Below are 14,596 nucleotides of genomic sequence, written 5' to 3' on the forward strand. Positions count from 1 at the left end.
TTTACTGACCACAATGCCATGAAACTAGAAATCAGCTACAGAGAAACAAAGGAGAAAAAAAGGAAAGCATGGAGATTAAACAACATGCTATTAAAAAACCAATCGGTCAATGGTGAAATCAAAGTTGGAATTAAAAAATACCTTGAGACAAATGAAAATGAAAACACAACCACACAAAATTTATGGGACATAGCAAAGGCAGTGCTAAGAGGGAAGTTTACAGCGATACAGGCCTTCCTCAAAAAAGAACAACCTCAAATAAACAATCTAGCCTACCAGCTAAAAGAATTAGAAAAAGAAGAGCAAAAAAACCCAAAAGTCAGCAGAAGGAAGGAAATAACAAAAATCAGGGAGGATATAAATAAAATAGAGATGAAAAAAAACCATAGAAAAAAATTAATCAAACCAAAAGCTGGTTTTTTGAAAGAGTAAATTAAAGCGACAAACCTCTGGCCAAACTCACAAGAAAAAAAAGAGAGCACAAATAAGCAAAATAAGAAAGGAAAATGGAGAAATTATAACAAATAACACAGAAATACAGAATATCATATGAGAACATTATGAAAAACTATATGGAACCAAAATGGATAACCTAGAGGAGATGGACAAGTTTCTGGAAACATACAGTCCACCAAGACTGAATCAAGAAGAAACTGACCACTTGAACAAATAGATCACTAGAAATGAAATCGAATTAGCAATAAAAAAAAACCTCCCTACAAATAAAAGTCCAGGACTGGACGGCTTCACCGGGGAATTCTACCAAACATACAAAGAAGAGCTCATACCATAAGACTCTTCCATAAGATTGAAAAGGAGGGACTGCTCCCAAACTCATTCTATGAAGCCACCATCACCCTGATACCAAAACCAGGCAAAGACACCACCAAAAAAGAGAATTATAGGCCAATATCACTGATGAACATAGATGCAAAAATCCTTACCAAAATATTAGCAAATAGAATCCAACAACACATAAAAAAGATTATACATCATGATCAAGTGGGGTTCATCCCAGGGACACAAGGGTGGTTCAACATAAGTAAAACAATCAATGTAATACATCACATCAACAAGAGAAAAGACAAAAACCACATTATCATCTCAATAGATGTAGAAAAAGCTTTTGACAAAATTCAACACCCATTTATGATAAAAATTCTCACCAAAGTGGGTATAGAGGGCTCATATCTCAATAAAAGCTATATATGACAAACCTACAGCCAGCATACTGCTCAATGGTGAAAAATTCAAAAGCTTCCCACTAAAATCTGGGACAAGACAAGGCTGCCCAGTATCACCACCTATTCAACATAATCTTGGAAGTCCTAGCCACAGCAATCAGGCAAGAGAGAGAAATAAAAGGGATCCAAATTGGAAAAGAAGAGGTAAAAGTGTCACTAGATACAGATGACATGATACTATATATAGAAACCCCTAAAAGGTCCAGAAATAATTGAAGAATTCAGCAAGGTAGCAGGTTACAAGATTAATGTTCAAAACTCAGTTGCATTTCTTTACACTAATGATGAATCAACAGAAAAAGAAAGTAAAGAAACAAGCCCCTTTAAAATAGCACCCAAAGTAATAAAATACCTAGGAATAAATCTAACCAAGGAGGTGAAATATTTATACTCAGAAAACCATAAAACACTGATGAAGGAAATTAAAGAAGACTTAAAAAAATGGAAAGATATTTGATGCTCCTGGATTGGAAGAATAAATATCATTAAAATGGTCACACTGCCCAAGGCAATCTACAGATTTAATGCAATCCCCATCAAATTACCCAGGACATATTTCACAGAACTAGAACAAATCATAATAAAATTTATAAGGAACCACAAAAGATAGAATTTTCAAAACATTACTGAAGAAAAAGAAAGAGGCTGGAGGAATAAATCGCCCAGACTTCAGACCATACTACAAAGCTACAGTCATCAACACAGCAAAAACAGACATATGGACCAATGGAACGGAACAGAGACCCCATAAATGAACCCACAAACTTTTGGTCACTTAATCTTCAACAAAGGAGGTAAGAATATACAATGGAATAAAGACAGTCTCTTCAGCAAATGGTGTTGGGAAAACTGGACAGCAGCATGTAAACCAGTGAAGCTAGTACACACCCTTACACCGTACATAAAAATAAACTCAAAATGGATCAAAGACTTAAACATACGACAAGATACAATAAACCTCCTAGAAGAAAATATAGGCAAAACTATCTGACATACATCTCAAAAATGTTCTCCTAGGGCAGTCTACCCAAGCAATAGAAATAAAAGCAAGAGTAAACAAATGGGACCTAATTAACTTACAAGCTTCTGCACAGCAAAGAAAACCATAAGTAAAACAACCTATAGAATCGGAGAAAATTTTTGCAAATGAAACCGACAAAAGCTTGATCTCCAGAATATATAAGCAGCTCATATGACTTAATAAGAAAAAAACAAACAACCCAATCCAAAAATGGGCAAAAGACCTAAACAAGCAATTCTCCAAAGAAGAAATACAAATGATCAATAAACACATGAAAAAATACTCAATATCACTAATTATCAGAGAAATGCAAATCAAAACTACAATGAGGTACCACTTCACACCAGCCAGAATGGCCATCATTCAAAAATCTACAAATGACAAATGCTGGAGAGGCTGTGGAGAAAAGGGAACCCTCCTACACTGCTGGTGGGAATGCACTTTGGTGCAGCCACTGTAGAAAACACTATGGAGATTCCTCAAAAGACTAAGAATAGACTTACCATATGACACCGGAATCCCGCTCCTGGGCATATATCCAGAAGGAACCCTACTTCAGGATGACACCAGCACCCCAATGTTCATAGCAGCACTATTTACAATAGCCAAGACATGGAAACAGCTTAAATGTCCATCAACAGATGACTGGATAAAGAAGAAGTGGTATATTTGTACAATGGAATACTATACAGCCATAAAAACCGACAACATAACGCCATTTGCAGCAACATGGATGCTCCTGGATCATGTCATTCTAAGTGAAGTAAGCCAGAAAGAGAATGAAAAATACCATATGAGATCACTCATATGTGGAATCTAAAAAACAGAACAAAACAAAAACAAAAACAAACAAAGCACAAATACAAAACAGAAACAGACTCACAGTCATAGAATACAAACTTGTGGTTGCCAAGGGGGCGGAGGGTGGGAAAGGACAGATGGGATTTCAAAATTGTAGAATAGATAAACAAGGTTATACTGTATAGCACAGGGAAATATACACAAGATCTCATGGTAGCTCACAGCAAAAAAAATGTGACAATAAATACATGTATGTTCATGTATAACTGAAAAATTGTGCTCTACACTGGAATTTGACACAACATTGTAAAATGACTGTAACTCAATAAAAAAAAGTTAAAAAAAAAAGGATGCATCAACAGGGAGATGTATCACATTTTCTTACCATAAGCTTCCACAGAGGACAGGGACTTAGGACCAGGGCTAGACCACAGTGACACCCAATGAGGATGAAATATTGTTAAAAAACAAAATTTGGCTGAGTAAATTTGAGGATCTAGTTGGCTTTATTCAACTATTCATGACTCTGGCATTATCCCATCTAGCAGGCAGAAAGGAGCTCCAGGGAGCTGAATAAAATGATAGGCTTTTATAGGCAGAAAAGGGAGGGTCCAGGAAGGAAGTGGATTGTTTCAGGCATGTGAAGGGAAGGTGTCTGTCACACAAATTACCTCACCAGAGCTGATCAGGTAATCCCAGATTAACTAGTTAATGGTCACAGTATTGGAAGAAGCTAAAACTACAATTAGGATAGATATTAATCTTGGTTTGTTGACACAGGTTTAGCATAAATGACTCAGTTTGGGGCCTGTTGTTTCATTTTGTTTGTTGTTTTTTTTTTTTTACTATATGAACGTAACACTGGTAGTACTTCTTTTTAATGAGTGAAAAGTACACATATAAAGCTCATAACTATCTTGAAAATGGAGTATTATACTCAACCCATTGATCAGAATTATCAGACACAACTGAGGGGTTATGGTAGCAGAATTCTAAGTTGGCCCCTTAGAGTCCCACCCTTTGGGGTATATGCCCTGTACAATCCCCTCCCTCTTGACCATGAACAAATCTTGTAAATATGATGTGCGGTCACTCTAACAATTATTACATTACACTATAAACCAGAAAAGATTTTGCAGATGTAATGAAGGTCCCTAATCAATTGACTCTGAGTTAATAAAAAAGGAGATTATTCTGGGTGGGTATGACCTAATCAGGTGAGGCCTTAAAAGAAGTTAGAAGAGATTTTTAAGAGGGGAGACTTTCTCCTGCTGGCCTCAAACAGCTAATAGTAACAACAGTGAAGTGTGTATGATGGGCCACTTGGAAAGGATATGAGGATGGTCTCTAGCTGACAAAGCTGGTCCCCTGTGGTAAATTGCCAAGAAAATGGGACATCAGTCAAATGGCTGCAAAGAAATGAATTCTGTCCACACACTGAGGAGCTTGGAAGAGGATCTTCTTCCAGTTGAGTCTTCAGATGAGGATGCAGTTGGCTGAGGCTCCCTCAGAGCCTGGGGGACTCTGAGCCAAGAGCCCAATTAATCCACTCTGGACTCCGGACCCATGGGAACTGAGATAAGAAATTTGTGTCTTTCAAGCTGCTAGGCGTGTGATAATTTGTTGTGCAGACATAGAAAACATGTACAGGAGCTAACCTCAAACTCAGCAAGCCACGGAAGAATTGTGTCTAAAAAATCTATGAAAAATATGCTTTTCTTTACTGGTGGGGTTTTCACAGCTTTTAAAACTTCTGCCAACACAATCTGACAAGTGAAGGTGGGTGCACCAACAATCTGAAAGCTGCCCCAAATATAGATTCATCTTCAGAAGAAAACGTAGTGTTTAATAGCTTCCTCCTCATACCCTGATACCAAGTAGCGCTGATAAGGGCATTTCTAAATGTCTTCTGATGTTTATGTCATTAGAATTTTGATGATGGTTGATGCTAAATAATGAAAAACATTAAAAAAAATGGGGATGATTTGGATCTATTTTTCCAGTTTGTATTCATTTCCACTAGATCCACATCTAATACTGTTTCACGTATTTCTTTTACTGTTTCGCTTGACTTTTTCTTAAAGGTGAAATGAATTTCCCAAAGGTCATGATGTGATATAGTTTTTAACAATTGAAACAATAAGGAAATTTTTTTTTTAACTGGAAGGAACTCTTTTCTTCTGAAATCACTTTCTGACTAGGTTGCTAAGAAATCAGTTTTTCACTTAAGACCCAAACCTCTGTGTTGTCCTGGAGGCGCCATCTTGCCAGAGGTGACACTGGGAGGTGGCCTATTTCTGTAGCATGGAGGGTTCAGGTGGTGGCTGAGAGCCCTGCAGCCTCAAGGGAACATATTAGAGTACTGACCATCACAGTTAGAGGAGTCTCCAGTGTCACTTCGCTCTGCCCGCGGTGCTGGAGCCAACTTCCACATGGCTTCCTCCATCTTTTCTTCTGTCTTAAGGACTGTTTATCATTCTAAGTTAAAAATGTTGAAAAGGTGCCTGTTTGGAAGAAGGTGGTGGTGGGCCAACTGTTCCCCTCCCCCAGCCATGCCTGTGGGGAGTGGGCAGGAGGAGGGACACTGGGGGCGGTGAGGTGGGGTGCATTTCACCCAGTAGGCCGTAAGCAGAGGTGGTGAGACTCCTCTCCAGGGCTCTAATGAAGATGATTAGGGCTGTGAATTCATCAAAGGCTCATGTCCTGCTGGCCGCCTTCAAAGCAGCGCTCTCCATTGCTCCGTGCTCACATGTCCCCTGGGGATGCCATTAAAATGCAGGTTCTGATTCAGCAGACCTGGGGCTGGCCAGAGAGACTGAGTTCCCACCGAGTGCCCACATGATGCGGACGCGAGATGCTGAGGCTTCAAAGCCCAGCTGACCACAGTGGGGTCCTTGGATCAGTAGTGACGGCATCACCCAGAACTGGGCGGAAATGCAGATTCTCGGGCCACCCAGCCCTACTAAATCGGGCCCTGTGAGGGGGCGCCCAGCAGTCTGTGGGTTAGCAGGTCCTCCGGGTGATTCTGATGCGAAATTTGAGAACCACTGGCTTCTTTAGACTCTGCTCGTCAGAGGACCTGCTGTCTGAGCTCTGCACCCTCTCAGTTTGTTTCTTAGTGTGTTTCTTTGCTTTTAACCACTGGGAGTATCTGTCGTCTAGCTTTTTTGTCTTTAGTCCCATCAGCAGTGTCTTTGGTGGTGACAAAAATGGATTGTCTATTAAGGGTGCATCTGTAGAAATTTTAGGAAAAGTTTTTGACACAGTGCTTGGGCTTTGGAGCTATCTTAAGATGCTAAATTTTGAGACTTGCCTTTACAAAGTAAAACATAGCTCTGTTTTGTGTAGTTACCATGTTTAATATGGAATATCTGTATTTCATGTAGATACTTGGAGTTCATATAATACAGAAATAAGTGCCCTTCTCATTGAATTGGAGGCTAAGACCTTTAGACTTGGGGCTGTTTTCTCTTTGCTTCGCCAGGCTGGGGCAACACACAGGTATCAAGGCTGAGAAGACAGCTTTCCGATGATGCAGCCGACCCTGCTTCCGACTAGGGGGTGATCCCCTTCAGGTAATAAACCCACTTGAGGCCGGTTTCGCCACTGCCTTCACCGGGAGGGCAGGCCACAATCAACTTGCTGGTGATGGGAGTTTTGCTTCCCGATGGGGTTTCCTTTGAAGTAGACTGTGATGTTGTTGATCTTCTTGGGCCTCACAGAGTCCATGGCGCGGACGGAGAAGGCCGGGTTCTCCACGATGAAGGAGAAGGTGACCGGGTGGTAGAAGACGTTCTTGAAGGGGATGACTATGCTGTACCCGGCTCGGATCAGGAAGGGGCCTTGCGGCTTGGGTGGCAGAGCCACTCCGAAGAGGGGGATGATGTACTCCCTGCCTGCAAGCGATGACAGGCTCAGGATGCCCTTGCTCTCGCCCAGGCGGCTGGGCTCAAAGTAGACCTCCACACTGACCTCCGTGCCACCCTGAGCCCCTGGGGCTGCAAAAATGACCTTTTCCATGTGAAAGTCCAGACAGTCGGTCCAAAAGGGGAACAAGTGCACTCGGCTCACACATGACCCTGAAGAGTAAACCAGCAGCTCAAGTCCATTCACAGCCCCTCCACCCTCCAACATCACACAACCTAGTTCTGTGTGAGGTTATAAAAAAGCCGTACCCTTATAACTCCCTGGAAAAGTAGGTATTTCTAAGTTTATCCTTATTTTACTACAAAGAAACCGAGACCAAGACATATTAAATACACACGCAGAGGGATGATGTTGGGTGGTGGTCCTTGGTGCTGGTCCCCTAAATCTGCTCTTTTTTCCTTCCATGCAGATGGAAGAGCAGACATGCTGGCTCCTCCTGGATGGGTGGCACTAGTTATGAACAATAAGTTGTGAGTAGAAGTGCAAGGTGTCCCTTCTACACTAGGGCATTTATTTGCTGGTGAAGTCTCTTTGGGGTCTTTTGACCCCTCTGGGTGCTATGTCTGGAAACATCTGAGATGGTGGTTGTCCTTCAGCCTGGGTCCCCAAGTGGCTGTGATGAGAAGAATCCCCTGATGACCCTCCCTGGACAGAAAGCACTGAGGAGAGATGAACTTTTGTTGTTTTAACCCACTGAGATGGGTTTAACAACCCAGGGCTGTTTGTTACTGTAGCATAACCTTGCTTCTCCTGACAGATGTGAATGATCAAGAGCCTTAGCCTCTTTAGAAACTGTGAATCACTATGTTGTACACCTGAAACTTATATAATATTGTAAGTCAACTATACCTCAGTTAAAAAGAAAGAGCCTATGCCTCTTGACCATGGCCATGGGACTCTGACATTAACTGGGCACACAGCCACCCAGGCACACCTCCTAGCTTCCCTTGTTGCTAGTGTGCTCATATGTAGTTTCGGTCAATGGAATGTGAGTGGAAGTGATGTACGCAGCTCCCTCATTTCCCTCCTGTGGCTGGCTGGAGTGTAGACATCACAGTCAGCCATCTTGGTCCATGTGGACCAAAGCAACTTTATACAGAGAGGGAAGAGCATCAGGACAGAGGGTCTGGGTGTCTGATGTCACGGAGTTGCCATTCAGCCCCAAAAAGCTTCTTCCCACAGTTATTTGAGAGAGGAATAAACTTCTATTTTGTTGTTTTTTGGGATTTCTGTTTTAGTAGTTAATCCTACGTTCAAACTGATTTAATAGGGAACATGTATGGAACATTTACTATGGCCCAGGCTCAGTTTTATATACGTATTTAAAAATCCTGGAGCTATCCTACGAGGTCGCGGTATTATTGCCATTTATAGATAAGGTTAGAGAGTGTTAGTAAATTATTCATACAAAGAATAAATAGTGAAGCAAGGATTCAAATCCAGGTCTGCTGGATTTCACAGCCTGTAACACATGACCACTAAGCTCTAATGTCTCTTTTTATTGACCACTGAGCATGTTGCGGGGAGCTAACTCCCCCCACCCCAACTCCAGCTTGTTAAACTAGAAAATCTGTAAGGAAAAACCCAGGCCTGGCGCTATTTGTGTCTAGCTGGGAGCTTCCAACTAGATAGGACACCTGACTCTGAGTTTCACATCTCTGCATCCCCTGTGTCCCCCTCCCATGATTTCTGAACCCAGACTGCTGGAAAGGGAAAGGCAGAGGGTGGGGCAGGGGCTGCTCACCCTGCAGTAGTATTCTGTCTTCTGTCGGGTGTAATTGGTGAACTTGGCAAAGATGCTCTGGCCGCTGCCAAGAACAGCCTGGAAGTGCACGGGCTTTTCTGGCAGTGCTGGTGTGGCCTTCACATTGACATCACATGGGAGTAACCTAAATTACTGTTGTGCATGATAATCTTCTGAAGGTTTCTCCAGCTTTCAGGGGCTGGAATTCAAATGAGACTGTGCCCTGCAAGAGAAGACAGAGGCTCCTGTGATACTGAAGGTCTGACCCATCCCTTCTCCCCCAGGGGCCTCAGAGCAGCGTGGTGATAGATGCTCATACTGATTTTGACCCTGGGGAACCTCTGTCCAAACCAGCCGACTTTTCCTCCCCTGGGCCCCTTCCAGCTTCCCCTAGTCCAGATTTTTCTATATCTGGAATCTCTTTGAATCTAAAAATAGGTACTGGATCCCCTCTTGAGAAGCATAATTATGGAGACGGGGGTGGGTGGGCTGGAGGGGCAGGAGGACCAAAGGTCAGGCATCTCCTTCTTTGCTCATAGCCAGTCTCTGAACAGCTTCCTGGGTTCCACTATCATTTGGGAAGGCCTTCTTTCTCTGTTATCATCCACAGCAAAGCAAAACAAGAACCAGAGAATACTGCTTATAGTAGCAAAACAAAGGAAACAGTTCAAATGCATCAGCAGTAAGAGACTGGGTAGAGAAATTATACTTTACCCACTTCAGCAGAATGTTATGTAGCCACTAAAAAGGAAAAGGCAGAGCTCTAAGCATTGAAATAAACAGTGTTGATGGTAGAAGAAAGAAGGTTCTGGAAATGTATATAAAGCATGAGCTTTTTGGTGTGGAGAAGAGTATGTCTATGTATGTATAGAAAAGAGACAGCAAGGATACACCGTATTGTTGCCAATTGTGGGGGCTTTTACTTTCTATTTCATGCACTTTTGTAGAGTTAAAATTTTGTTTTTATCATAAGTAGATATTGTTTCTTTTTTAAAAAACTAGATCTTATTCAAAAATAAAATAAAGAGGGTATCATTAAAGTTATTGTGGCTATTTATAACAGAAATAATACAGTATAAACATTTACATGATTTTACTACAATTGAAAAAATTTAGATGAAAACAGACAAATGTATAAACAAATATAACTTAGAAAAACAGGCTCAAAAAGATAAAGAAAACCAATATAGTCTGGTAACCATTAAAGAAATTTAGTCAATAGTAATAAAATTCCCCTTAACAAAATTCCAGGATTACAAGGCTTTATGTGTAAGTTCTACCTAGTATTCTACAAATTCTTCCAGAAAAAAGAAGAGGAAACCTACCTCAACAAACATAATCTTGGTAACAGAATCCAACAAGGCTAATAAGAGAAAGGGAAACTGGATGCCAGGTTCCCTCCTGAACATATATACGAAACATCTAATAAAAATGTCATCCAACTGATCCAGTAACATCTAACTAAGTTGGGTTTATTCCATGAATGAAAAGTTGGTTTAACATTGGAAAAACTAATCAGTTGTCGCATTGACAAATTCAAAGGAAAACAATTAAATGAACATCTCAATAGATGCAGTAAAAGCATTTGATAAAACTCAATATTCAATCGTAGTGTTTTTTTTAAAAAAAAAAAAGCTCTTAGCAAACCAGGAATAGAAGGGGACATCCTTAATCTGATAAAGGTTACTGATAAGAAACATAAAACAAATGTCAAAATAAATGGGAAATTTTGAAAGTTTTCCCTTTAAGATCAGGAATAAGACAAGGATGCCTTCTATTGTCTTCCTCATCAGCATTGTTCTGGACGTCCTAGATAGCCCGATAAGGTGTGAAAAATAAATTAAAGGAAAAGGTTTAGAAAGGAAGAAACAACAAATTTATACTGTATAGCACAGGCAACCATATTTAATATCTTGTAGTATCCTGTGGTGAAAAAGAATATGAAAACCAATATATGTATGTCTCATGTATGACTGAAGCATTATGCTGTACACCAGACAGAAATTGACACAACACTGTAAACTGACTATACTTTAATTAAATATATATATATAAATATAAGATATTGAATATAGTTTCCTGTGCTAAACAGTAGGACCTTGTTATTTATCTATTTTATAATAGTAGTTAGTATCTGCTAATCCCAAACTCCTAATTTATCCCTCCCCACCAGTTGTATTTTATGACTGAAGACAATAGAAGACTTTGTATGAATGGCATTCTTGATGTAGTTGAAGAAAAATCAATGTTTAATGGCATGAAAGCATACTGAAGGACAGGGTTTTAAAAGGCAACTTTTTTCTTAGATAATTCAAATTTAATGTTATAAAAATACTATTTATGCAGGTAAGAAATTTCCAATTTTACCTATTTGGTAATTTAACATCAGTTGTCTGCTGGTTTCAATCTCCCACTTCTTTGAAGAGGGGAAAGAAAACACAGTATCTGTAATCACACCATAATCATTAAAACATCCTGAAGGGGGTGGAGGAGTGCATTCTGACTTCTTCTAGTCTTGACATTTTCCGCCCTACAGAGAGGGAGTAGAGGAATAATCTAATCTAATTTAATCTAATCTAATCTAACTTTCGAAGTTTACCTAACAGCTATAAAAACCTGAACAGTTTCAGCTGAAAAAGAGAAGTGACTTAAACACTCCACTATGTGTACTACCCTGAAGGCTAACACAACAGCCTATCCAAATCCACATCTTTGGCTAAGGCTGTGTCCACCTAGCCAAGAAATCAGTTTCATGCCAAAGGGAAACTGATTCCTATATGATTGTTCATATTTAATTTGAAATTTGGGCCTCTTGATGGAAATAATTTATTAAAATAGTACAAATATTAAGCAAGAGATGTAGAAAGCTCCTTTAAATTCACTTACACTGATACTGTCTCTGAATATACAGAATTTACTAACATATATATAAAAAGAAAACACTGGAAAGTCTAAACAGCAGGGACCTGAGTAAATCTGTAGGATGTAGTCAAATTCCATATTAACTCAGATTGTCTTCCACTCTTTCAGAGCAGCATAAAACATGGTCTTTAACTCTCTGTGGTAACTGAAAATATAGACTAATGGACAAGTAATTCCTGACACTCAAGTAGCCAGTGGCTTACTTGCTGTTTCGTAAACTTTCACAGAGATGAAGCCAAAGTACCAAGCTGCCTTAGATAACTTCTACCTGCCTTTCTGCCCATCATTCTTTGATTTGAAAAACAAAGTTCAATGTGATGGCTTACAGGAAACGTGCATAAACAAATATTCTGCATAATAACAATACAGAAAAATCAGTCTCCGTATAACACAAAGGCAGCTTGCTATTTCCACAATTATCACAGAAATATGCTGTCAGGAAGAGACCACCCACTGAAAGCTTTTCTTAGTTGCAAGCTGATCAACAGAATTTCAAACCTGAAGCAACATGTAAGCAGTGATTTGTAAACTGCCACCCACGGACGGAGACATCGTACATCATCATTTGGGGTGCTGTTCATGGGACCCATGAGACTGCACTGGAGACACTTGAGAAGGCTAGCACATTTCTTTTCATCCAAAGATGACAGCAGGTCCTGACCATATAAAACAGCCTCTACTACGTTTGGATCTCAGTGAAGGTGCTCCCAGGGCACTCAGTTTCCCACGACCATCATCAATGTCTCAAGTGTAAGGGCACATCACGTTTACGCAAGCACAGTGCTATTTATGCAGTACCACTGAGGTGTCTTACAGACCTTAGTAAGTAATGAATATAAAGGTAGCTATATTCCAAGAAGTTTACAAATAGTTCCTCTCCAAGAGAGAACAATTTTGTGCTTGTCAAATGGAAAGCAATAATACTGATTCAATTCTTTCGGCTCCTTGTGTAACGCTAGCTAGTAAAGGTTTATTTTCCACCCCCCGGGTGATATTTCTAGATGAACTGAAATGCCTGATAATTTTTTTAAAATATATTTGCAAAGCTGAATTCAGCCCTATGATTCATTGTAACTGCTTCAGAATACCACATGAGAATTTAAAAAATGAATAAAAACTCAGTAGAAAGGAAAAGTCAAAGAACGCCATTTGTTAGAATCAATTTTTTGCTTTTGCAAGCAGAGCACTTCAATCTCAACAGTGTTCAAAGCGTCCAAAACTTATAATGATAGTGATACACGTATTTTTCTCTCTAGAAAACAGGCCAAGAGATAATGAAACCATAACTTCAAAACACTGCAACTGATATCAAATGGCCACATGGTTCTGAAACACTTTATATGAATACTTTCTGCAAAAGAATCATATATTAAACTCAAGGAGTAAGAAAAAAGAAATTTTAAAAAGTGAAGGAGAAGCAGGGAAATACTAAACATCACAGGATAACACTCTAGTGAAATCAGTGTTTCATTAATCCAACTTGAATAAACGTAATTCCTTCCTACATCTTAATCAAGACAGCCTTGAAATGACAGAAACATAGAGATGGAGTTTAGAAGTCACTGAATCTAGCAAAGCCAATCTGTTCCTTTATATAAATAATTACATCAGCATCAAAGGACTTTTCTGACTGTCACACAGGTGTGCAATTTAAAACATTTTAAAAAGTCATTAGATGTTTAATGGGAAAACTGTACCTACCAATTTACACACGCATGCCCATAAAGCCCACTTCCAAGTACACGGACTTGCAGTTGGCTCAGACTGGGTGCAAGAAGGAAATCTAACACTTTGTTTTTATTTTTCAGCTGTCGGAGCCAATCTGAGTTTCTAGTGACAGGTATGGCTGAATGCAAAGCTTATTTCTGGCTTCAAAGACCTTTCTGGTGTTTTTCTAAGCTCCAGAGAGTCTTCCAAATATTGCCTGGGAACCAGTTAAGATAGTCCTACTCTCCTGTTTTATCAGTGGGAAAATTAAGGATCAGAGAGGTTGCGATTTACTGAATACCATGTAATTAGTAGGTTCAGAGGTCCAGAGTCACAATCCTTCTACTGTGCCACTAAAAACCTGTATTTTGACCTTTATTCTTGTAGCATTTCACTATTTGTATTTCTCCTTTTTTAGGATATTTATCTACATTAAGATTTGTATTGACAAATGTCCAATAGGCACATAAAATGTTCAATATACCACTAATTATCAGAGAAATGCAAGTCAAAACTATAGTGAGTTATCACAACAGTCAGAATGGCCATCATTCAAAAGTCCAGAAATGATACATCCTGGAGGCTGTGGAGAAAACAGAACCCTCCTACACGGTGGGTGGGAATGCAGTTTGGTTCAGCCATTATGGAAAACAGTATGGAGATTCTTCAAAAAACTAAAAATAGGCTTACCATATGATCCAGCAATCCTACTCCTGGGCATATATCCAGAGGGAAACTTAATTCAAAAAGATACATACACCCCAATGTTCATAGCAGCACTATTCACAATAGCCAAGACATGGAAACAACCTAAATGTCCATCGACAAATGACTGGATAAAGAAGTTGTGGTATGCTTATACAATGGAATACTACTCAGCCATAAAAAAGAATAAAATAATGCAATTTGCAGCAACATGGATGGATCTGGAGATCATCATTCTAAGTGAAGTAAGCCAGAAAGAGAACGAAAAATACCATATAATATCAATCATATGTGGAATCAAAAAAGAAAAAAGAAGAAAGAGGGCACTAATGAACTCACCTACAAATGAAACAGTCACACTTGCAGACAAGTAAACAATCCTATGGTTACTGGGGAAGAGGAGTGTGAAGGGATACATTTGGGAGTTTGAGATTTGCAAATGTTAACTACTATATATAAAAAGAGATTAAAAAACAAATTTCTTCTGAATAGCACAGGAAATATTCAATATCTCATAATAACCTT

General features: G+C 39.5%; 1 pseudogene; it reads right to left on the minus strand.

The window, feature by feature from the left end:
- Positions 1-6,478: 6,478 nt before the first annotated feature.
- Positions 6,479-12,211, minus strand: LOC102526293 (hydrocephalus-inducing protein homolog; annotated as a pseudogene).
- Between the last annotated feature and the right edge of the window lie 2,385 nt (positions 12,212-14,596).

The sequence above is a fragment of the Vicugna pacos genome, chromosome 9 (genome assembly GCF_048564905.1).
Source record: "Vicugna pacos chromosome 9, VicPac4, whole genome shotgun sequence".
In the NCBI taxonomy this organism is placed as follows: domain Eukaryota; kingdom Metazoa; phylum Chordata; class Mammalia; order Artiodactyla; family Camelidae; genus Vicugna; species Vicugna pacos.